The sequence below is a fragment of the Diorhabda sublineata genome, chromosome X (genome assembly GCF_026230105.1).
Source record: "Diorhabda sublineata isolate icDioSubl1.1 chromosome X, icDioSubl1.1, whole genome shotgun sequence".
In the NCBI taxonomy this organism is placed as follows: Eukaryota; Metazoa; Arthropoda; class Insecta; order Coleoptera; family Chrysomelidae; genus Diorhabda; species Diorhabda sublineata.
Genome location: NC_079485.1, coordinates 16,805,185 through 16,832,151, shown reverse-complemented (window position 1 = coordinate 16,832,151; position 26,967 = coordinate 16,805,185).

The window sequence follows — 26,967 nt, the reverse complement described above, 5'->3', positions numbered from 1 at the left end:
CGATGGATGTAAATCGACGATATCTGAACAAGTTAGATGCAAATTCACTCAAATATATAAGAATTGATGTGTTTGGACTAAAAATGGCAGAAATAGATTTCGAAAATTTTCAATCAACACAAAGTGACAATCGAACTCATTCGGCTTCGATGGATGTAAATCGACGATATCTGACCAAGTTAGATGCAAATTCACTCAAATATATGACTTGATGAGTTCGGACTAAAAATGGCAGAAATAGATTTCGAAAATTTTCAATCAACATAAAGTGACAATCGAACTTATTCGGCTTCAATGGATGTAAATCGACGATATCTGAACAAGTTAGATGCAAATTCACTCAAATATATAAAAATTGATGTATTCGGACTTAAAATGGCAGAAATAGATTTCGAAAATTTTCAATCAAATCAAAGTGACAATCGAACTCATTCGGCTTCAATTGATGTAAATCGACGATATCTGACCAAGTTAGATGCAAATTCACTCAAACATATAAGAATTGATGTGTTCGGACTTGAAATGGCAGAAATAGATCTCGAAAATTTTCAATCAACACAAAGTGACAATCGAACTCATTCGGCTTCAATGGATGTAAATCGACAATATCTGACCAAGTTAAATGCAAATTCACTCAAATATATAAGAATTGATGTGTTTGGACTAAAAATGGCAGAAATAGATTTCGAAAATTTTCAATCAACACAAAGTGACAATCGAACTCATTCGGCTTCGATGGATGTAAATCGACAATATCTGACCAACTTATATGCAAATTCACTCAAATATATGACTTGATGAGTTCGGACTCAAAATGACAGAAATAGATTTCGAAAATTTTCAATCAACACAAAGTGACAATCGAACTCATTCGGCTTCGATGGATGTAAATCGACGATATCTGACCAAGTTAGATGCAAATTCACTTAGACATATAAGAATTGATGTGTTTGGACTTAAAATGGCAGAAATAGATTTCGAAAATTTTCAATCAACACAAAGTGACCATCGAACTCATTCGGCTTCGATGGATGTAAATCGACGATATCTGACCAAGTTAGATGCAAATTCACTCAAATATATGACTTGATGAGTTCGGACTTAAAATGGCAGAAATAGATTTCGAAAATTTTCAATCAACAGAAAGTGACAATCGAACTCATTCGGCTTCGATGGATGTAAATCGACAATATCAGACCAAGTTAGATGCAAATTCACTCAAAGATAAAAGAATTGATGTGTTTGGACTTAAAATGGCAGAAATAGATTTCGAAAATTTTCAATCAACACAAAGTGACAATCAAACTTATTCGGCTTCAATGGATGTAAATCGACGATATCTGACCAAATTAGATGCGAATCCACTCAAATATATGACTTAATGAGTTCGGACTCAAAATGGCAGAAATAGATTTCGAAAATTTTCAATCAACACAGAGTGACAATCGAACTCATTCGGCTTCGATGGATGTAAATCGACGATATCTGAACAAGTTAGATGCAAATTCACTCAAATTTATAAGAATTGATGTGTTTGGACTTAAAATGGCAGAAATAGATTTCGAAAATTTTCAATCAACACAAAGTGACAATCGAACTTATTCGGCTTCAATGGATGTAAATCGACGATATCTGACCAAGTTAGATGCAAATTCACTCAAATATATGACTTGATGAGTTCGGACTTAGAATGGCAGAAATAGATTTCGAAAATTTTCAATCAACACAAAGTGACAATCGAACTCATTCGGCTTCGATGGATGTAAATCGACAATATCTGACCAACTTATTTGCAAATTCACTCAAATATATGACTTGATGAGTTCGGACTCAAAATGGCAGAAATAGATTTCGAAAATTTTCAATCAACACAGAGTGACAATCGAACTCATTCGGCTTCGATGGATGTAAATCGACGATATCTGAACAAGTTAGATGCAAATTCACTCAAATATATAAGAATTGATGTGTTTGGACTAAAAATGGCAGAAATAGATTTCGAAAATTTTCAATCAACACAAAGTGACAATCGAACTTATTCGGCTTCAATGGATGTAAATCGACGATATCTGACCAAATTAGATGCGAATCCACTCAAATATATGACTTAATGAGTTCGGACTCAAAATGGCAGAAATAGATTTCGAAAATTTTCAATCAACACAGAGTGACAATCGAACTCATTCGGCTTCGATGGATGTAAATCGACGATATCTGAACAAGTTAGATGCAAATTCACTCAAATATATAAGAATTGATGTGTTTGGACTAAAAATGGCAGAAATAGATTTCGAAAATTTTCAATCAACACAAAGTGACAATCGAACTTATTCGACTTCAATGGATGTAAATCGACGATATCTGACCAAGTTAGATGCAAATTCACTCAAATATATGACTTGATGAGTTCGGACTTAAAATGGCAGAAATAGATTTCGAAAATTTTCAATCAACATAAAGTGACAATCGAACTTATTCGGCTTCAATGGATGTAAATCGACGATATCTGAACAAGTTAGATGCAAATTCACTCAAATATATAAAAATTGATGTATTCGGACTTAAAATGGCAGAAATAGATTTCGAAAATTTTCAATCAAATCAAAGTGACAATCGAACTCATTCGGCTTCAATTGATGTAAATCGACGATATCTGACCAAGTTAGATGCAAATTCACTCAAACATATAAGAATTGATGTGTTCGGACTTGAAATGGCAGAAATAGATCTCGAAAATTTTCAATCAACACAAAGTGACAATCGAACTCATTCGGCTTCAATGGATGTAAATCGACAATATCTGACCAAGTTAAATGCAAATTCACTCAAATATATAAGAATTGATGTGTTTGGACTAAAAATGGCAGAAATAGATTTCGAAAATTTTCAATCAACACAAAGTGACAATCGAACTTATTCGGCTTCAATGGATGTAAATCGACGATATCTGACCAAATTAGATGCGAATCCACTCAAATATATGACTTAATGAGTTCGGACTCAAAATGGCAGAAATAGATTTCGAAAATTTTCAATCAACACAGAGTGACAATCGAACTCATTCGGCTTCGATGGATGTAAATCGACGATATCTGAACAAGTTAGATGCAAATTCACTCAAATATATAAGAATTGATGTGTTTGGACTAAAAATGGCAGAAATAGATTTCGAAAATTTTCAATCAACACAAAGTGACAATCGAACTTATTCGGCTTCAATGGATGTAAATCGACGATATCTGACCAAGTTAGATGCAAATTCACTCAAATATATGACTTGATGAGTTCGGACTTAAAATGGCAGAAATAGATTTCGAAAATTTTCAATCAACATAAAGTGACAATCAAACTCATTCGGCTTCAATGGATGTAAATCGACAATATCAGACCAAGTTAGATGCAAATTCACTCAAACATATAAGAATTGATGTGTTTGGACTTAAAATGGCAGAAATAGATTTCGAAAATTTTCAATCAACACAAAGTGACAATCAAACTTATTCGGCTTCAATGGATGTAAATCGACGATATCTGACCAAATTAGATGCGAATCCACTCAAATATATGACTTAATGAGTTCGGACTCAAAATGGCAGAAATAGATTTCGAAAATTTTCAATCAACACAAAGTGACAATCGAACTCATTCGGCTTCAATTGATGCAAATCGACGATATCTGACCAAGTTAGATGCAAATTCAATTAGGCATATAAGAATTGATGTGTTTGGACTTAAAATGGCGGAAATAGATTTCGGAAAATTTCAATCAATACAAAGTGACAATCGAACTCATTCGGCTTCGATGGATGTAAATCGACAATATCTGACCAACTTATATGCAAATTCACTCAAATATATGACTTGATGAGTTCGGACTTAAAATGACAGAAATAGATTTCGAAAATTTTCAATCAACATAAAGTGACAATCAAACTCATTCGGCTTCAATGGATGTAAATCGACGATATCTGCCCAAGTTAGATGCGAATTCACTCAAATATATAAGAATTGATGTGTTTGGACTCAAGATGGCAGAAATAGATTTCGAAAATTTTCGATCAACACAAAGTGACAATCAAACTCATTCGGACTCAATGGATGTAAATCGACAATATCTGACCAAGTTAAATACAAATTCACTCAAACATATAAGAATTGATGTGTTTGGACTTAAAATGGCAGAAATAGATTTCGAAAATTTTCAATCAACACAAAGTGACAATCGAACTCATTCGGCTTCAATGGATGTAAATCGACGATAACTGAACAAGTTAGATGCAAATTCACTCAAATATATGACTTGCTGAGTTCGGACTTAAAATGGCAGAAATAGATTCCGTTATTTTTCAATCAACACAAAGTGACAATCGAACTCATTCGGCTTCGATGGATGTAAATCGACGATATCTGAACAAGTTAGATGCAAATTCACTCAAATATATAAGAATTGATGTGTTCGGACTTAAAATGGCAGAAATAGATTTCGAAAATTTTCAATCAACACAAAATGACAATCGAACTCATTCGGCTTCAATTGATGTAAATCGACAATATTTGACCAAGTTGAATGGAATTTGACTCAAACATATAAAAATTGATGTATTCGGACTTAAAATGGCAGAAATAGATTTCGAAAATTTTCAATCAACACAAAGTGACAATCGAACTCATTCGGCTTCAATTGATGTAAATCGACGATATCTGACCAAGTTGGATGCAAATTCACTCAAACATATAAGAATTGATGTGTTCGGACTTGAAATGGCAGAAATAGATCTCGAAAATTTTCAATCAACACAAAGTGACAATCGAACTCATTCGGCTTCAATGGATGTAAATCGACAATATCTGACCAAGTTAAATGCAAATTCACTCAAACATATAAGAATTGATGTGTTCGGACTTGAAATGGCAGAAATAGATTTCGAAAATTTTCAATCAACACAAAGTGACAATCAAACTTATTCGGCTTCAATGGATGTAAATCGACGATATCTGACCAAATTAGATGCGAATCCACTCAAATATATGACTTAATGAGTTCGGACTCAAAATGGCAGAAATAGATTTCGAAAATTTTCAATCAACACAAAGTGACAATCGAACTCATTCGGCTTCAATTGATGCAAATCGACGATATCTGACCAAGTTAGATGCAAATTCAATTAGGCATATAAGAATTGATGTGTTTGGACTTAAAATGGCGGAAATAGATTTCGGAAATTTTCAATCAATACAAAGTGACAATCGAACTCATTCGGCTTCGATGGATGTAAATCGACAATATCTGACCAACTTATATGCAAATTCACTCAAATATATGACTTGATGAGTTCGGACTTAAAATGACAGAAATAGATTTCGAAAATTTGCAATCAACATAAAGTGACAATCAAACTCATTCGGCTTCAATGGATGTCAATCGACGATATCTGCCCAAGTTAGATGCGAATTCACTCAAATATATAAGAATTGATGTGTTTGGACTCAAGATGGCAGAAATAGATTTCGAAAATTTTCGATCAACACAAAGTGACAATCAAACTCATTCGGACTCAATGGATGTAAATCGACAATATCTGACCAAGTTAAACGCAAATTCACTCAAACATATAAGAATTGATGTGTTTGGACTTAAAATGGCAGAAATAGATTTCGAAAATTTTCAATCAACACAAAGTGACAATCGAACTCATTCGGCTTCAATGGATGTAAATCGACGATATCTGAACAAGTTAGATGCAAATTCACTCAAATATATGACTTGCTGAGTTCGGACTTAAAATGGCAGAAATAGATTCCGTTATTTTTCAATCAACACAAAGTGACAATCGAACTCATTCGGCTTCGATGGATGTAAATCGACGATATCTGAACAAGTTAGATGCAAATTCACTCAAATATATAAGAATTGATGTGTTCGTACTTAAAATGGCAGAAATAGATTTCGAAAATTTTCAATCAACACAAAGTGACAATCGAACTTATTCGGCTTCAATGGATGTAAATCGACGATATCTGACCAAGTTAGATGCAAATTCACTCAAATATATGACTTGATGAGTTCGGACTTAGAATGGCAGAAATAGATTTCGAAAATTTTCAATCAACACAAAGTGACTATCAAACTTATTCGGCTTCAATGGATGTAAATCGACGATATCTGACCAAATTAGATGCGAATCCACTCAAATATATGACTTAATGAGTTCGGACTCAAAATGGCAGAAATAGATTTCGAAAATTTTCAATCAACACAGAGTGACAATCGAACTCATTCGGCTTCGATGGATGTAAATCGACGATATCTGACCAACTTATATGCAAATTCACTCAAATATATGACTTGATGAGTTCGGACTCAAAATGGCAGAAATAGATTTCGAAAATTTTCAATCAACACAGAGTGACAATCGAACTCATTCGGCTTCGATGGATGTAAATCGACGATATCTGAACAAGTTAGATGCAAATTCACTCAAATATATAAGAATTGATGTGTTTGGACTAAAAATGGCAGAAATAGATTTCGAAAATTTTCAATCAACACAAAGTGACAATCGAACTTATTCGGCTTCAATGGATGTAAATCGACGATATCTGACCAAATTAGATGCGAATCCACTCAAATATATGACTTAATGAGTTCGGACTCAAAATGGCAGAAATAGATTTCGAAAATTTTCAATCAACACAGAATGACAATCGAACTCATTCGGCTTCGATGGATGTAAATCGACGATATCTAAACAAGTTAGATGCAAATTCACTCAAATATATGACTTGCTGAGTTCGGACTTAAAATGGCAGAAATAGATTCCGTTATTTTTCAATCAACACAAAGTGACAATCGAACTCATTCGGCTTCGATGGATGTAAATCGACGATATCTGAACAAGTTAGATGCAAATTCACTCAAATATATAAGAATTGATGTGTTCGTACTTAAAATGGCAGAAATAGATTTCGAAAATTTTCAATCAACACAAAGTGACAATCGAACTTATTCGGCTTCAATGGATGTAAATCGACGATATCTGACCAAGTTAGATGCAAATTCACTCAAATATATGACTTGATGAGTTCGGACTTAGAATGGCAGAAATAGATTTCGAAAATTTTCAATCAACACAAAGTGACTATCAAACTTATTCGGCTTCAATGGATGTAAATCGACGATATCTGACCAAATTAGATGCGAATCCACTCAAATATATGACTTAATGAGTTCGGACTCAAAATGGCAGAAATAGATTTCGAAAATTTTCAATCAACACAGAGTGACAATCGAACTCATTCGGCTTCGATGGATGTAAATCGACGATATCTGACCAACTTATATGCAAATTCACTCAAATATATGACTTGATGAGTTCGGACTCAAAATGGCAGAAATAGATTTCGAAAATTTTCAATCAACACAGAGTGACAATCGAACTCATTCGGCTTCGATGGATGTAAATCGACGATATCTGAACAAGTTAGATGCAAATTCACTCAAATATATAAGAATTAATGTGTTTGGACTAAAAATGGCAGAAATAGATTTCGAAAATTTTCAATCAACACAAAGTGACAATCGAACTTATTCGGCTTCAATGGATGTAAATCGACGATATCTGACCAAATTAGATGCGAATCCACTCAAATATATGACTTAATGAGTTCGGACTCAAAATGGCAGAAATAGATTTCGAAAATTTTCAATCAACACAGAGTGACAATCGAACTCATTCGGCTTCGATGGATGTAAATCGACGATATCTAAACAAGTTAGATGCAAATTCACTCAAATATATAAGAATTGATGTGTTTGGACTAAAAATGGCAAAAATAGATTTCGAAAATTTTCAATCAACACAAAGTGACAATCGAACTTATTCGGCTTCAATGGATGTAAATCGACGATATCTGACCAAGTTAGATGCAAATTCACTCAAATATATGACTTGATGAGTTCGGACTTAAAATGGCAGAAATAGATTTCGAAAATTTTCAATCAACATAAAGTGACAATCAAACTCATTCGGCTTCAATGGATGTAAATCGACAATATCAGACCAAGTTAGATGCAAATTCACTCAAAGATATAAGAATTGATGTGTTTGGACTTAAAATGGCAGAAATAGATTTCGAAAATTTTCAATCAACACAAAGTGACAATCAAACTTATTCGGCTTCAATGGATGTAAATCGACGATATCTGACCAAATTAGATGCGAATCCACTCAAATATATGACTTAATGAGTTCGGACTCAAAATGGCAGAATTAGATTTTGAAAATTTTCAATCAACACAAAGTGACAATCGAACTCATTCGGCTTCAATTGATGCAAATCGACGATATCTGACCAAGTTAGATGCAAATTCACTCAAAGATATAAGAATTGATGTGTTTGGACTTAAAATGGCAGAAATAGATTTCGAAAATTTTCAATCAACACAAAGTGACAATCAAACTTATTCGGCTTCAATGTATGTAAATCGACGATATCTGACCAAATTAGATGCGAATCCACTCAAATATATGACTTAATGAGTTCGGACTCAAAATGACAGAAATAGATTTCGAAAATTTTCAATCAACACAAAGTGACAATCGAACTCATTCGGCTTCAATTGATGCAAATCGACGATATCTGACCAAGTTGGATGCAAATTCACTCAAACATATAAGAATTGATGTGTTCGGACTTGAAATGGCAGAAATAGATCTCGAAAATTTTCGATCAACACAAAATGACAATCGAACTCATTCGGCTTCAATTGATGTAAATCGACAATATTTGACCAAGTTGAATGGAATTTGACTCAAACATATAAAAATTGATGTATTCGGACTTAAAATGGCAGAAATAGATTTCGAAAATTTTCAATCAACACAAAGTGACAATCGAACTCATTCGGCTTCAATTGATGTAAATCGACGATATCTGACCAAGTTGGATGCAAATTCACTCAAACATATAAGAATTGATGTGTTCGGACTTGAAATGGCAGAAATAGATTTCGAAAATTTTCAATCAACACAAAGTGACAATCAAACTTATTCGGCTTCAATGGATGTAAATCGACGATATCTGACCAAATTAGATGCGAATCCCCTCAAATATATGACTTAAGAGTTCGGACTTAAAATGGCAGAAATAGATTTCGAAAATTTTCAATCAACACAAAGTGACAATCGAACTCATTCGGCTTCAATTGATGCAAATCGACGATATCTGACCAAGTTAGATGCAAATTCACTCAAATATATGACTTGCTGAGTTCGGACTTAAAATGGCAGAAATAGATTCCGTTATTTTTCAATCAACACAAAGTGACAATCGAACTCATTCGGCTTCGATGGATGTAAATCGACGATATCTGAACAAGTTAGATGCAAATTCACTCAAATATATAAGAATTGATGTGTTTGGACTAAAAATGGCAGAAATAGATTTCGAAAATTTTCAATCAACACAAAGTGACAATCGAACTTATTCGGCTTCAATGGATGTAAATCGACGATATCTGACCAAATTAGATGCGAATCCACTCAAATATATGACTTAATGAGTTCGGACTCAAAATGGCAGAAATAGATTTCGAAAATTTTCAATCAACACCGAGTGACAATCGAACTCATTCGGCTTCGATGGATGTAAATCGACGATATCTGAACAAGTTAGATGCAAATTCACTCAAATATATAAGAATTGATGTGTTTGGACTAAAAATGGCAGAAATAGATTTCGAAAATTTTCAATCAACACAAAGTGACAATCGAACTTATTCGGCTTCAATGGATGTAAATCGACGATATCTGACCAAGTTAGATGCAAATTCACTCAAATATATGACTTGATGAGTTCGGACTTAAAATGGCAGAAATAGATTTCGAAAATTTTCAATCAACATAAAGTGACAATCAAACTCATTCGGCTTCAATGGATGTAAATCGACAATATCAGACCAAGTTAGATGCAAATTCACTCAAAGATATAAGAATTGATGTGTTTGGACTTAAAATGGCAGAAATAGATTTCGAAAATTTTCAATCAACACAAAGTGACAATCAAACTTATTCGGCTTCAATGGATGTAAATCGACGATATCTGACCAAATTAGATGCGAATCCACTCAAATATATGACTTAATGAGTTCGGACTCAAAATGGCAGAAATAGATTTCGAAAATTTTCAATCAACACAAAGTGACAATCGGACTCATTCGGCTTCAATTGATGCAAATCGACGATATCTGACCAAGTTAGATGCAAATTCAATTAGGCATATAAGAATTGATGTGTTTGGACTTAAAATGGCGGAAATAGATTTCGGAAATTTTCAATCAATACAAAGTGACAATCGAACTCATTCGGCTTCGATGGATGTAAATCGACAATATCTGACCAACTTATATGCAAATTCACTCAAATATATGACTTGATGAGTTCGGACTTAAAATGACAGAAATAGATTTCGAAAATTTTCAATCAACATAAAGTGACAATCAAACTCATTAGGCTTCAATGGATGTAAATCGACGATATCTGCCCAAGTTAGATGCGAATTCACTCAAATATATAAGAATTGATGTGTTTGGACTCAAGATGGCAGAAATAGATTTCGAAAATTTTCGATCAACACAAAGTGACAATCAAACTCATTCGGACTCAATGGATGTAAATCGACAATATCTGACCAAGTTAAATGCAAATTCACTCAAACATATAAGAATTGATGTGTTTGGACTTAAAATGGCAGAAATAGATTTCGAAAATTTTCAATCAACACAAAGTGACAATCGAACTCATTCGGCTTCAATGGATGTAAATCGACGATATCTGAACAAGTTAGATGCAAATTCACTCAAATATATGACTTGCTGAGTTCGGACTTAAAATGGCAGAAATAGATTCCGTTATTTTTCAATCAACACAAAGTGACAATCGAACTCATTCGGCTTCGATGGATGTAAATCGACAATATCTGACCAACTTATATGCAAATTCACTCAAATATATGACTTGATGAGTTCGGACTTAAAATGGCAGAAATAGATTTCAAAAATTTTCAATCAACATAAAGTGACAATCAAACTCATTCGGCTTCAATGGATGTAAATCGACAATATCAGACCAAGTTAGATGCAAATTCACTCAAAGATATAAGAATTGAAGTGTTTGGACTTAAAATGGCAGAAATAGATTTCGAAAATTTTCAATCAACACAAAGTGACAATCAAACTTATTCGGCTTCAATTGATGTAAATCGACAATATCTGACCAAGTCAGATGCAAATTCACTTAGACATATAAGAATTGATGTGTTTGGACTTAAAATGGAAGAAATAGATTTCGAAAATTTTCAATCAACACACAGTGACAATCGAACTCATTCGGCTTCAATGGATGTAAATCGACAATATCTGACCAAGTTAGACGCAAATTCACTCAAACATATAAGAATTGATGTGTTTGGACTTGAAATGGCAGAAATAGATTTCGAAAATTTTCAATCAACACAAAGTGACAATCGAACTCATTCGGCTTCAATGGATGTAAATCGACGATATCTGACCAAGTTAGATGCAAATTCACTCAAATATATGTCTTGATGATTTCGGACTTAAAATGGCAGAAATAGATTTCGAAAATTTTCAATCAACACAAAGTGACAATCGAACTCATTCGGCTTCGATGGATGTAAATCGACAATATCTGACCAACTTATATGCAAATTCACTCAAATATATGACTTGATGAGTTCGGACTTAAAATGACAGAAATAGATTTCGAAAATTTTCAATCAACATAAAGTGACAATCAAACTCATTAGGCTTCAATGGATGTAAATCGACGATATCTGCCCAAGTTAGATGCGAATTCACTCAAATATATAAGAATTGATGTGTTTGGACTCAAGATGGCAGAAATAGATTTCGAAAATTTTCGATCAACACAAAGTGACAATCAAACTCATTCGGACTCAATGGATGTAAATCGACAATATCTGACCAAGTTAAATGCAAATTCACTCAAACATATAAGAATTGATGTGTTTGGACTTAAAATGGCAGAAATAGATTTCGAAAATTTTCAATCAACACAAAGTGACAATCGAACTCATTCGGCTTCAATGGATGTAAATCGACGATATCTGAACAAGTTAGATGCAAATTCACTCAAATATATGACTTGCTGAGTTCGGACTTAAAATGGCAGAAATAGATTCCGTTATTTTTCAATCAACACAAAGTGACAATCGAACTCATTCGGCTTCGATGGATGTAAATCGACAATATCTGACCAACTTATATGCAAATTCACTCAAATATATGACTTGATGAGTTCGGACTTAAAATGGCAGAAATAGATTTCGAAAATTTTCAATCAACATAAAGTGACAATCAAACTCATTCGGCTTCAATGGATGTAAATCGACAATATCAGACCAAGTTAGATGCAAATTCACTCAAAGATATAAGAATTGAAGTGTTTGGACTTAAAATGGCAGAAATAGATTTCGAAAATTTTCAATCAACACAAAGTGACAATCAAACTTATTCGGCTTCAATGGATGTAAATCGACGATTTCTGACCAAATTAGATGCGAATCCACTCAAATATATGACTTAATGAGTTCGGACTCAAAATGGCGGAAATAGATTTCGGAAATTTTCAATCAATACAAAGTGACAATCGAACTCATTCGGCTTCGATGGATGTAAATCGACAATATCTGACCAACTTATATGCAAATTCACTCAAATATATGACTTGATGAGTTCGGACTTAAAATGACAGAAATAGATTTCGAAAATTTTCAATCAACATAAAGTGACAATCAAACTCATTCGGCTTCAATGGATGTAAATCGACGATATCTGCCCAAGTTAGATGCAAATTCACTCAAATATATAAGAATTGATGTGTTTGGACTCAAGATGGCAGAAATAGATTTCGAAAATTTTCGATCAACACGAAGTAACAATCAAACTCATTCGGATTCAATGGATGTAAATCGACAATATCTGACCAAGTTAAATGCAAATTCACTCAAACATATAAGAATTGATGTGTTTGGACTTAAAATGGCAGAAATAGATTTCGAAAATTTTCAATCAACACAAAGTGACAATCGAACCCATTCGGCTTCAATGGATGTAAATCGACGATATATGAACAAGTTAGATGCAAATTCACTCAAATATATGACTTGCTGAGTTCGGACTAAAAATGGCAGAAATAGATTTCGAAAATTTTCAATCAACACAAAGTGACAATCGAACTCATTCGGACTCAATGGATGTAAATCGACAATATCTGACCAAGTTAAATGCAAATTCACTCAAACATATAAGAATTGATGTGTTTGGACTTAAAATGGCAGAAATAGATTTCGAAAATTTTCAATCAACACAAAGTGACAATCGAACTCATTCGGCTTCAATGGATGTAAATCGACGATATCTGAACAAGTTAGATGCAAATTCACTCAAATATATGACTTGCTGAGTTCGGACTTAAAATGGCAGAAATAGATTCCGTTATTTTTCAATCAACACAAAGTGACAATCGAACTCATTCGGCTTCGATGGATGTAAATCGACGATATCTGAACAAGTTAGATGCAAATTCACTCAAATATATAAGAATTGATGTGTTTGGACTAAAAATGGCAGAAATAGATTTCGAAAATTTTCAATCAACACAGAGTGACAATCGAACTTATTCGGCTTCAATGGATGTAAATCGACGATATCTGACCAAATTAGATGCGAATCCACTCAAATATATGACTTAATGAGTTCGGACTCAAAATGGCGGAAATAGATTTCGGAAATTTTCAATCAATACAAAGTGACAATCGAACTCATTCGGCTTCGATGGATGTAAATCGACAATATCTGACCAACTTATATGCAAATTCACTCAAATATATGACTTGATGAGTTCGGACTTAAAATGACAGAAATAGATTTCGAAAATTTTCAATCAACATAAAGTGACAATCAAACTCATTCGGCTTCAATGGATGTAAATCGACGATATCTGCCCAAGTTAGATGCAAATTCACTCAAATATATAAGAATTGATGTGTTTGGACTCAAGATGGCAGAAATAGATTTCGAAAATTTTCGATCAACACGAAGTAACAATCAAACTCATTCGGATTCAATGGATGTAAATCGACAATATCTGACCAAGTTAAATGCAAATTCACTCAAACATATAAGAATTGATGTGTTTGGACTTAAAATGGCAGAAATAGATTTCGAAAATTTTCAATCAACACAAAGTGACAATCGAACCCATTCGGCTTCAATGGATGTAAATCGACGATATCTGAACAAGTTAGATGCAAATTCACTCAAATATATGACTTGCTGAGTTCGGACTAAAAATGGCAGAAATAGATTTCGAAAATTTTCAATCAACACAAAGTGACAATCGAACCCATTCGGCTTCAATGGATGTAAATCTGAACAAGTTAGATGCAAATTCACTCAAATATATGACTTAATGAGTTCGGACTCAAAATGGCAGAAATAGATTTCGAAAATTTTCAATCAACACAAAGTGACAATCGAACTCATTCGGCTTCAATTGATGCAAATCGAAGATATCTCACCAAGTTAGATTCAAATTCAATTAGGCATATAAGAATTGATGTGTTTGGACTTAAAATGGCGGAAATAGATTTCGGAAATTTTAAATCAATACAAAGTGACAATCGAACTCATTCGGCTTCGATGGATGTAAATCAACAATATCTGACCAACTTATATGCAAATTCACTCAAATATATGACTTGATGAGTTCGGACTTAAAATGACAGAAATAGATTTCGAAAATTTTCAATCAACATAAAGTGACAAACAAACTCATTCGGCTTCAATGGATGTAAATCGACGATATCTGCCCAAGTTAGATGCAAATTCACTCAAATATATAAGAATTGATGTGTTTGGACTCAAGATGGCAGAAATAGATTTCGAAAATTTTCGATCAACACAAAGTGACAATCAAACTCATTCGGATTCAATGGATGTAAATCGACAATATCTGACCAAGTTAAATGCAAATTCACTCAAACATATAAGAATTGATGTGTTTGGACTTAAAATGGCAGAAATAGATTTCGAAAATTTTCAATCAACACAAAGTGACAATCGAACTCATTCGGCTTTAATGGATGTAAATCGTCGATATCTGAACAAGTTAGATGCAAATTCACTCAAATATATGACTTGCTGAGTTCGGACTTAAGATGGCAGAAATAGATTCCGTTATTTTTCAATCAACACAAAGTGACAATCGAACTCATTCGGCTTCGATGGATGTAAATCGACAATATCTGACCAACTTATATGCAAATTCACTCAAATATATGACTTGATGAGTTCGGACTTAAAATGGCAGAAATAGATTTCGAAAATTTTCAATCAACATAAAGTGACAATCAAACTCATTCGGCTTCAATGGATGTAAATCGACAATATCAGACCAAGTTAGATGCAAATTCACTCAAAGATATAAGAATTGAAGTGTTTGGACTTAAAATGGCAGAAATAGATTTCGAAAATTTTCAATCAACACAAAGTGACAATCGAACTCATTCGGCTTCAATGGATGTAAATCGACGATATCTGACCAAGTTAGATGCAAATTCACTCAAATATATAAGAATTGATGTGTTTGGACTTAAGATGGCAGAAATAGATTTCGAAAATTTTCAATCAACACAAAGTGACAATCGAACTCATTCGGCTTCAATTGATGTAAATCGACAATATCTGACCAAGTTAGATGCAAATTCACTCAAACATATAAGAAATTATGTATTTGGACTTAAGATGGCAAAAATAGATTTCGAAAATTTTCAATCAACACAAAGTGACAATCGAACTCATTCGCCTTCAATTGATGTAAATCGACAATATCTTACCAAGTTAGATGCAAATTCACTCAAATATATAAGAATTGATGTGTTTGGACTTAAAATGGCAGAAATAGATTTCGAAAATTTTCAATCAACACAAAGTAACACTCGACCTTAACTGGCATCAATGGTTGTAAATCGACGATATCTGACCAAGTTAGATGCAAATTCACTCAAACATATAAGAAATTATGTATTTGGACTTAAGATGGCAAAAATAGATTTCGAAAATTTTCAATCAACACAAAGTGACAATCGAACTCATTCGACTTCAATTGATGTAAATCGACAATATCTTACCAAGTTAGATGCAAATTCACTCAAATATATAAGAATTGATGTGTTTGGACTCAAAATGGCAGAAATAGATTTCGAAAATTTTCAATCAACACAAAATGACAATCGACCTAAACTGGCATCAATGGTTGTAAATCGACGATATCTGAACAAGTTAGATGCAAATTCACTCAAATATATGACTTGAGTTCGGACTTAAAATGGCAGAAATAGATTTCGAAAATTTTCAAACAACACAAAATGACAATCGACCTAAACTGGCATCAATGGTTGTAAATCGACGATATCTGACCAAGTTAGATGCAAATTCACTCAAATATGTGACTTGATGAGTTCGGACTTAAAATGGCAGAAATAGATTTCGAAAATTTCCAATCAACACAAAGTGACAATCGAACTCATTCGGCTTCGATGGATGTAAATCGACAATATCTGACCATCTTATATTCAAATTCACTCAAATATATGAATTGATAAGTTCGGACTTAAAATGGCAGAAATAGATTTCGAAAATTTTCAATCAACAGAAAGTGACAATCGAACTCAGTCGGCTTCAATTGATGTAAATCGACAATATCTGACCAAGTTAGATGCAAATTCACTCAAATATATAAGAATTGATGTGTTGGAACTTAAGATGGCAGAAATAGATTTCGAAAATTTTCAATCAACACAAAGTGACAATCGAACTCATTCGGCTTCAATGGATGTAATTCGACGATATCTGACCAAGTTAGATGCAAATTCACTCAAATATATGACTTGATGAGTTCGGACTTAAAATGGCAGAAATAGATTTCGAAAATTTTCAATCAACACAAAGTGACAATCGAACTTATTCGGCTACAATGGATGTGAATCGATGATATCTCACCAAGTTAGATGCAAATTCACTCAAATATATGACTTGATGAGTTCGGACTTAAAATGGCAGAAATAGATTTCGAAAATTTTCAATCAACACAAAGTGACAATCGAACTCAATCGGCTACAATGGATGTAAATCGACAATATCTGACCAAGTTAGAGGCAAATTCACTCAAATATATGACTTGATGAGTTCGGACTTAAAATGGCAGAAATAGATTTCGTTATTTTTCAATCAACATAACGTGACAATCAAACTCATTCGGCTTCAATGGATGTAAATCGACAATATCTGACCAAGTTAGATGCAAATTCACTCAAACATATAAGAATTGATGTGTTTGGACTTAAAATGGCAGAAATAGATTTCGATAATTTTCAAACAACACAAAGTGACAATCGAACTCATTCGGTTTCAATGGATGCAAATCGACGATATCTGACCAAGTTAGATGCAAATTCACTTAGACATATAAGAATTGATGTGTTTGGACTTAAAATGGCGGAAATAGATTTCGGAAATTTTCAATCAATACAAAGTGACAATCGAACTCATTCGGCTTCAATGGATGTAAATCCACAATATCTGACCAAGTTAGATGCAAATTCACTCAAAGATATAAGAATTGATGTGTTTGGACTCAAAATGGCAGAAATAGATTTCGAAAATTTTCAATCAACACAAAGTGACAATCGACCTAAACTGGCATCAATGGTTGTAAATCGACGATATCTGAACAAGTTAGATGCAAATTCACTCAAATATATGACTTGACGAGTTCGGACTTAAAATGGCAGAAATAGATTTCGAAAATTTTCAAACAACACAAAGTGACAATCGAACTCATTCGGCTTCAATGGATGTAAATCGACGATATCTGACCAAGTTAGATGCAAATTCACTCAAATATGTGACTTGATGAGTTCGGACTTAAAATGGCAGAAATAGATTTCGAAAATTTCCAATCAACACAAAGTGACAATCGAACTCATTCGGCTTCGATGGATGTAAATCGACAATATCTGACCATCTTATATTCAAATTCACTCAAATATATGAATTGATAAGTTCGGACTTAAAATGGCAGAAATAGATTTCGAAAATTTTCAATCAACAGAAAGTGACAATCGAACTCAGTCGGCTTCAATTGATGTAAATCGACAATATCTGACCAAGTTAGATGCAAATTCACTTAGACATATAAGAATTGATGTGTTCGGACTTAAAATGGCGGAAATAGATTTCGAAAATTTTCAATCAATACAAAGTGACAATCGAACTCATGCGGCTTCAATAGATGTAAATCGACCATATCTGCCCAAGTTAGATACAAATTCACTCAAATATATAAAAATTGATGTGTTGGAACTTAAGATGGCAGAAATAGATTTCGAAAATTTTCAATCAACACAAAGTGACAATCGAACTCATTCGGCTTCAATGGATATAATTCGACGATATCTGACCAAGTTAGATGCAAATTCACTCAAATATATGACTTGATGAGTTCGGACTTAAAATGGCAGAAATAGATTTCGAAAATTTTCAATCAACACAAAGTGACAATCGAACTTATTCGGCTACAATGGATGTAAATCGACAATATCTGACCAAGTTAGATGCAAATTCACTCAAATATATGACTTGATGAGTTCGGACTTAAAATGGCAGAAATAGATTTCGAAAATTTTCAATCAACACAAAGTGACAATCGAACTCATTCGGCTACAATGGATGTAAATCGACAATATCTGACCAAGTTAGAGGCAAATTCACTCAAATATATGACTTGATGAGTTCGGACTTAAAATGGCAGAAATAGATTTCGTTATTTTTCAATCAACATAACGTGACAATCAAACTCATTCGGCTTCAATGGATGTAAATTGACAATATCTGACAAAGTTAGATGCAAATTCACTCAAACATATAAGAATTGATGTGTTTGGACTTAAAATGGCAGAAATAGATTTCGATAATTTTCAATCAACACAATGTGACAATCGAACTCATTCGGTTTCAATGGATGCAAATCGACGATATCTGACCAAGTTAGATGCAAATTCACTTAGACATATAAGAATTGATGTGTTTGGACTTAAAATGGCGGAAATAGATTTCGGAAATTTTCAATCAATACAAAGTGACAATCGAACTCATTCGGCTTCAATGGATGTAAATCGACGATATCTGCCCAAGTTAGATGCAAATTCACTCTAATATATAAGAATTGATGTGTTTGGACTTAAGATGGCAGAAATAGGTTTCGAAAATTCTCAATCAACACAAAGTGACAATCGAACTCATTCGGCTTCAATGGATGTAAATCGACGATATCTGACCAAGTTAGATGCAAATTCACTCAAATATATGACTTGCTGAGTTCGGACTTAAAATGGCAGAAATAGATTTCGTTATTTTTCAATCAACACAAAGTGACAATCGAACTCTTTCGGCTTCAATGGATGTAAATCGACGATATTTGACCAAGTTAGATGCAAATTCACTCAAACATATAAGAATTGATGTGTTTGGACTTAAAATGGCAGAAATAGATTTCGATAATTTTCAATCAACACAAAGTGACAATCGAACTCATTCGGCTTCAATGGATGTAAATCGACAATATCTGACCAAGTTAGATGCAAATTCACTCAAATATATGACTTGCTGAGTTCGGACTTAAAATGGCAGAAATAGATTTCGTTATTTTTCAATCAACACAAAGTGACAATCGAACTCTTTCGGCTTCAATGGATGTAAATCGACGATATTTGACCAAGTTAGATGCAAATTCACTCAAACATATAAGAATTGATGTGTTTGGACTTAAAATGGCAGAAATAGATTTCGATAATTTTCAATCAACACAAAGTGACAATCGAACTCTTTCGGCTTCAATGGATGTAAATCGACGATATTTGACCAAGTTAGATGCAAATTCACTCAAACATATAAGAATTGATATGTTTGGTCTTAAAATGGCAGAAATAGGTTTCGAAAATTTTCAATCAACACAAAGTGACAATCGAACTCATTCGGCTTCAATGGATGTAAATCGACGATATCTGACCAAGTTAGAGGCAAATTCACTCAAATATATGACTTGATGAGTTCGGACTTAAAATGGCAGAAATAGATTTCGTTATTTTTCAATCAACATAACGTGACAATCAAACTCATTCCGCTTCAATGGATGTAAATCGACAATATCTGACCAAGTTAGATGCAAATTCACTCAAACATATAAGAATTGATGTGTTTGGACTTAAAATGGCAGAAATAGATTTCGATAATTTTCAATCAACACAAAGTGACAATCGAACTCATTCGGTTTCAATGGATGCAAATCGACGATATCTGACCGAGTTAGATGCAAATTCACTTAGACATATAAGAATTGATGTGTTTGGACTTAAAATGGCGGAAATAGATTTCGGAAATTTTCAATCAATACAAAGTGACAATCGAACTCATTCGGCTTCAATGGATGTAAATCGACGATATCTGCCCAAGTTAGATGCAAATTCACTCTAATATATAAGAATTGATGTGTTTGGACTTAAGATGGCAGAAATAGATTTCGAAAATTCTCAATCAACACAAAGTGACAATCGAACTCATTCGGCTTCAATGGATGTAAATCGACGATATCTGACCAAGTTAGATGCAAATTCACTCAAATATATGACTTGCTGAGTTCGGACTTAAAATGGCAGAAATAGATTTCGTTATTTTTCAATCAACACAAAGTGACAATCGAACTCTTTCGGCTTCAATGGATGTAAATCGACGATATTTGACCAAGTTAGATGCAAATTCACTCAAACATATAAGAATTGATGTGTTTGGACTTAAAATGGCAGAAATAGATTTCGATAATTTTCAATCAACACAAAGTGACAATCGAACTCATTCGGCTTCAATGGATGTAAATCGACGATATCTGACCAAGTTAGATGCAAATTCACTCAAATATATGACTTGCTGAGTTCGGACTTAAAATGGCAGAAATAGATTTCGTTATTTTTCAATCAACACAAAGTGACAATCGAACTCTTTCGGCTTCAATGGATGTAAATCGACGATATTTGACCAAGTTAGATGCAAATTCACTCAAACATATAAGAATTGATGTGTTTGGACTTAAAATGGCAGAAATAGATTTCGATAATTTTCAATCAACACAAAGTGACAATCGAACTCATTCGGCTTCAATGGATGTAAATCGACGATATCTGACCAAGTTAGATGCAAATTCACTCAAATATATGACTTGCTGAGTTCGGACTTAAAATGGCAGAAATAGATTTCGTTATTTTTCAATCAACACAAAGTGACAATCGAACTCTTTCGGCTTCAATGGATGTAAATCGACGATATTTGACCAAGTTAGATGCAAATTCACTCAAACATATAAGAATTGATGTGTTTGGACTTAAAATGGCAGAAATAGATTTCGATAATTTTCAATCAACACAAAGTGACAATCGAACTCTTTCGGCTTCAATGGATGTAAATCGACGATATTTGACCAAGTTAGATGCAAATTCACTCAAACATATAAGAATTGATATGTTTGGTCTTAAAATGGCAGAAATAGGTTTCGAAAATTTTCAATCAACACAAAGTGACAATCGAACTCATTCGGCTTCAATGGATGTAAATCGACGATATCTGACCAAGTTAGATGCAAATTCACTCAAATATATGACTTGATGTGTTTGGACTCAAGATGGCAGAAATAGATTTCGAAAATTTTCAATCAACACAAAGTGACAATCAAACTCATTCGGCTTCAATGGATGTAAATCGACAATATCTGACCAACTTATATGCAAATTCACTCAAACATATGACTTGCTGAGTTCGGACTTAAAATGGCAGAAATAGATTTCGTTATTTTTCAATCAACATAACGTGATAATCAAACTCATTCGGCTTCAATGGATGTAAATCGACAATATCTGACCAAGTTAGATGCAAATTCACTCAAACATATAAGAATTGATGTGTTTGGACTTAAAATGGCAAAAATAAATTTCGAAAATTTTCAATCAACACAAAGTGACAATCGAACTCATTCGGCTTCAATGGATGTAAATCGACGATATCTGACCAAGTTAGATGCAAATTCACTCAAATATATGACTTGCTGAGTTCGGACTTGAAATGGCAGAAATAGATTTCGTTATTTTTCAATCAACACAAAGTGACAATCGAACTCTTTCGGCTTCAATGGATGTAAATCGATGATATTTGACCAAGTTAGATGCAAATTCACTCAAACATATAAGAAATGATATGTTTGGGCTTAAAATGGCAGAAATAGATTTCGAAAATTTTCAATCAACACAAAGTGACAATCGAACTCATTTGGCTTCGATGGATGTAAATCGACAATATCTGACCAACTTATATGCAAATTCACTCAAACATATAAGAATTGATGTGTTTGGACTTAAAATGGCAGAAATAGATTTCGAAAATTTTCAATCAACACAAAGTGACAATCGAACTCATGCGGCTTCAATGGATGTAAATCGACGATATCTGATCAAGTTAGATGCAAATTCACTCAAACATATAAGAATTGATGTGTTTGGACTTAAAATGGCAGAAATAAATTTCGAAGATTTTCAATCAACACAAAGTGACAATCGAACTCATTCGGCTTCAATGGATGTAAATCGACGATATCTGACCAAGTTAGATTCAAATTCACTCAAATATATGACTTGCTGAGTTCGGACTTAAAATGGCAGAAATAGATTTCGTTATTTTTCAATCAACACAAAGTGACAATCGAACTCTTTCGGCTTCAATGGATGTAAATCGACGATATTCGACCAAGTTAGATGCAAATTCACTCAAACATATAAGAATTGATATGTTTGGTCTTAAAATGGCAGAAATAGGTTTCGAAAATTTTCAATCAACACAAAGTGACAATCGAACTCATTCGGCTTCAATGGATGTAAATCGACGATATCTGACCAAGTTAGATGCAAATTCACTCAAATATATGACTTGATGTGTTTGGACTTAAGATGGCAGAAACAGATTTCGAAAATTTTCAATAAACACGAAGTGACAATCAAACTCATTCGGCTTCAATGGATGTAAATCGACAATATCTGACCAACTTATATGCAAATTCACCCAAATATATGACTTGATGAGTTCGGACTCAAAATGGCAGAAATAGATTTCGAAAATTTACAATCAACATAAAGTGACAATCAAACTCATTCAGCTTCAATGGATGTAAATCGACAATATATGACCAAGTTATATGCAAATTCACTCAAACATATAAGAATTGATTTGTTTGGACTTAAAATGGCAGAAATAGATTTCGAAAATTTTCAATCAACACAAAGTGACAATCGAACTCATGCGGCTTCAATGGATGTAAATCGACGATATCTGACCAAGTTAGATTCAAATTCACTCAAACATATAAGAATTGATGTGTTTGGGCTTGAAATGGCAGAAATAAATTTCGATAATTTTCAATCAACATAAAGTGACAATCGAACTCAATCGGCTTCAATTGATGTAAATCGACGATATTTGACCAAGTTAGATGCAAATTCACTCAAACATATAAGAATTGATATGTTTGGTCTTAAAATGGCAGAAATAGGTTTCGAAAATTTTCAATCAACACAAAGTGACAATCGAACTCATTCGGCTTCAATGGATGTAAATCGACGATATCTGACCAAGTTAGAGGCAAATTCACTCAAATATATGACTTGATGAGTTCGGACTTAAAATGGCAGAAATATATTTCGTTATTTTTCAATCAACATAACGTGACAATCAAACTCATTCCGCTTCAATGGATGTAAATCGACAATATCTGACCAAGTTAGATGCAAATTCACTCAAACATATAAGAATTGATGTGTTTGGACTTAAAATGGCAGAAATAAATTTCGAAGATTTTCAATCAACACAAAGTGACAATCGAACTCATTCGGCTTCAATGGATGTAAATCGACGATATCTGACCAAGTTAGATTCAAATTCACTCAAATATATGACTTGCTGAGTTCGGACTTAAAATGGCAGAAATAGATTTCGTTATTTTTCAATCAACACAAAGTGACAATCGAACTCTTTCGGCTTCAATGGATGTAAATCGACGATATTCGACCAAGTTAGATGCAAATTCACTCAAACATATAAGAATTGATATGTTTGGTCTTAAAATGGCAGAAATAGGTTTCGAAAATTTTCAATCAACACAAAGTGACAATCGAACTCATTCGGCTTCAATGGATGTAAATCGACGATATCTGACCAAGTTAGATGCAAATTCACTCAAATATATGACTTGATGTGTTTGGACTTAAGATGGCAGAAACAGATTTCGAAAATTTTCAATAAACACGAAGTGACAATCAAACTCATTCGGCTTCAATGGATGTAAATCGACAATATCTGACCAACTTATATGCAAATTCACCCAAATATATGACTTGATGAGTTCGGACTCAAAATGGCAGAAATAGATTTCGAAAATTTACAATCAACATAAAGTGACAATCAAACTCATTCGGCTTCAATGGATGTAAATCGACAATATATGACCAAGTTATATGCAAATTCACTCAAACATATAAGAATTGATTTGTTTGGACTTAAAATGGCAGAAATAGATTTCGAAAATTTTCAATCAACACAAAGTGACAATCGAACTCATGCGGCTTCAATGGATGTAAATCGACGATATCTGACCAAGTTAGATTCAAATTCACTCAAACATATAAGAATTGATGTGTTTGGGCTTGAAATGGCAGAAATAAATTTCGATAATTTTCAATCAACATAAAGTGACAATCGAACTCAATCGGCTTCAATTGATGTAAATCGACGATATTTGACCAAGTTAGATGCAAATTCACTCAAACATATAAGAATTGATATGTTTGGTCTTAAAATGGCAGAAATAGGTTTCGAAAATTTTCAATCAACACAAAGTGACAATCGAACTCATTCGGCTTCAATGGATGTAAATCGACGATATCTGACCAAGTTAGAGGCAAATTCACTCAAATATATGACTTGATGAGTTCGGACTTAAAATGGCAGAAATATATTTCGTTATTTTTCAATCAACATAACGTGACAATCAAACTCATTCCGCTTCAATGGATGTAAATCGACAATATCTGACCAAGTTAGATGCAAATTCACTCAAACATATAAGAATTGATGTGTTTGGACTTAAAATGGCAGAAATAGATTTCGATAATTTTCAATCAACACAAAGTGACAATCGAACTCATTCGGTTTCAATGGATGCAAATCGACGATATCTGACCAAGTTAGATGCAAATTCACTTAGACATATAAGAATTGATGTGTTTGGACTTAAAATGGCGGAAATAGATTTCGGAAATTTTCAATCAATACAAAGTGACAATCGAACTCATTCGGCTTCAATGGATGTAAATCGACGATATCTGCCCAAGTTAGATGCAAATTCACTCTAATATATAAGAATTGATGTGTTTGGACTTAAGATGGCAGAAATAGATTTCGAAAATTCTCAATCAACACCAAGTGACAATCGAACTCATTCGGCTTCAATAGATGTAAATCGACAATATCTGACCAAGTTAGATGCAAATTCACTCAAATATATGACTTGCTGAGTTCGGACTTAAAATGGCAGAAATAGATTTCGTTATTTTTCAATCAACACAAAGTGACAATCGAACTCTTTCGGCTTCAATGGATGTAAATCGACGATATTTGACCAAGTTAGATGCAAATTCACTCAAACATATAAGAATTGATGTGTTTGGACTTAAAATGGCAGAAATAGATTTCGATAATTTTCAATCAACACAAAGTGACAATCGAACTCATTCGGCTTCAATGGATGTAAATCGACGATATCTGACCAAGTTAGATGCAAATTCACTCAAATATATGACTTGCTGAGTTCGGACTTAAAATGGCAGAAATAGATTTCGTTATTTTTCAATCAACATAACGTGATAATCAAACTCATTCGGCTTCAATGGATGTAAATCGACAATATCTGACCAAGTTAGATGCAAATTCACTCAAACATATAAGAATTGATGTGTTTGGACTTAAAATGGCAAAAATAAATTTCGAAAATTTTCAATCAACACAAAGTGACAATCGAACTCATTCGGCTTCAATGGATGTAAATCGACGATATCTGACCAAGTTAGATGCAAATTCACTCAAATATATGACTTGATGAGTTCGGACTTAAAATGGCAGAAATAGATTTCGAAAATTTTCAATCAACACAAAGTGACAATCGAACTCATTCGGCTTCGATGGATGTAAATCGACAATATCTGACCAACTTATATGCAAATTCACTCAAACATATAAGAATTGATGTGTTTGGACTTAAAATGGCAGAAATAGATTTCGAAAATTTTCAATCAACACAAAGTGACAATCGAACTCATGCGGCTTCAATGGATGTAAATCGACGATATCTGATCAAGTTAGATGCAAATTCACTCAAACATATAAGAATTGATGTGTTTGGACTTAAAATGGCAGAAATAAATTTCGAAGATTTTCAATCAACACAAAGTGACAATCGAACTCATTCGGCTTCAATGGATGTAAATCGACGATATCTGACCAAGTTAGATTCAAATTCACTCAAATATATGACTTGCTGAGTTCGGACTTAAAATGGCAGAAATAGATTTCGTTATTTTTCAATCAACACAAAGTGACAATCGAACTCTTTCGGCTTCAATGGATGTAAATCGACGATATTCGACCAAGTTAGATGCAAATTCACTCAAACATATAAGAATTGATATGTTTGGTCTTAAAATGGCAGAAATAGGTTT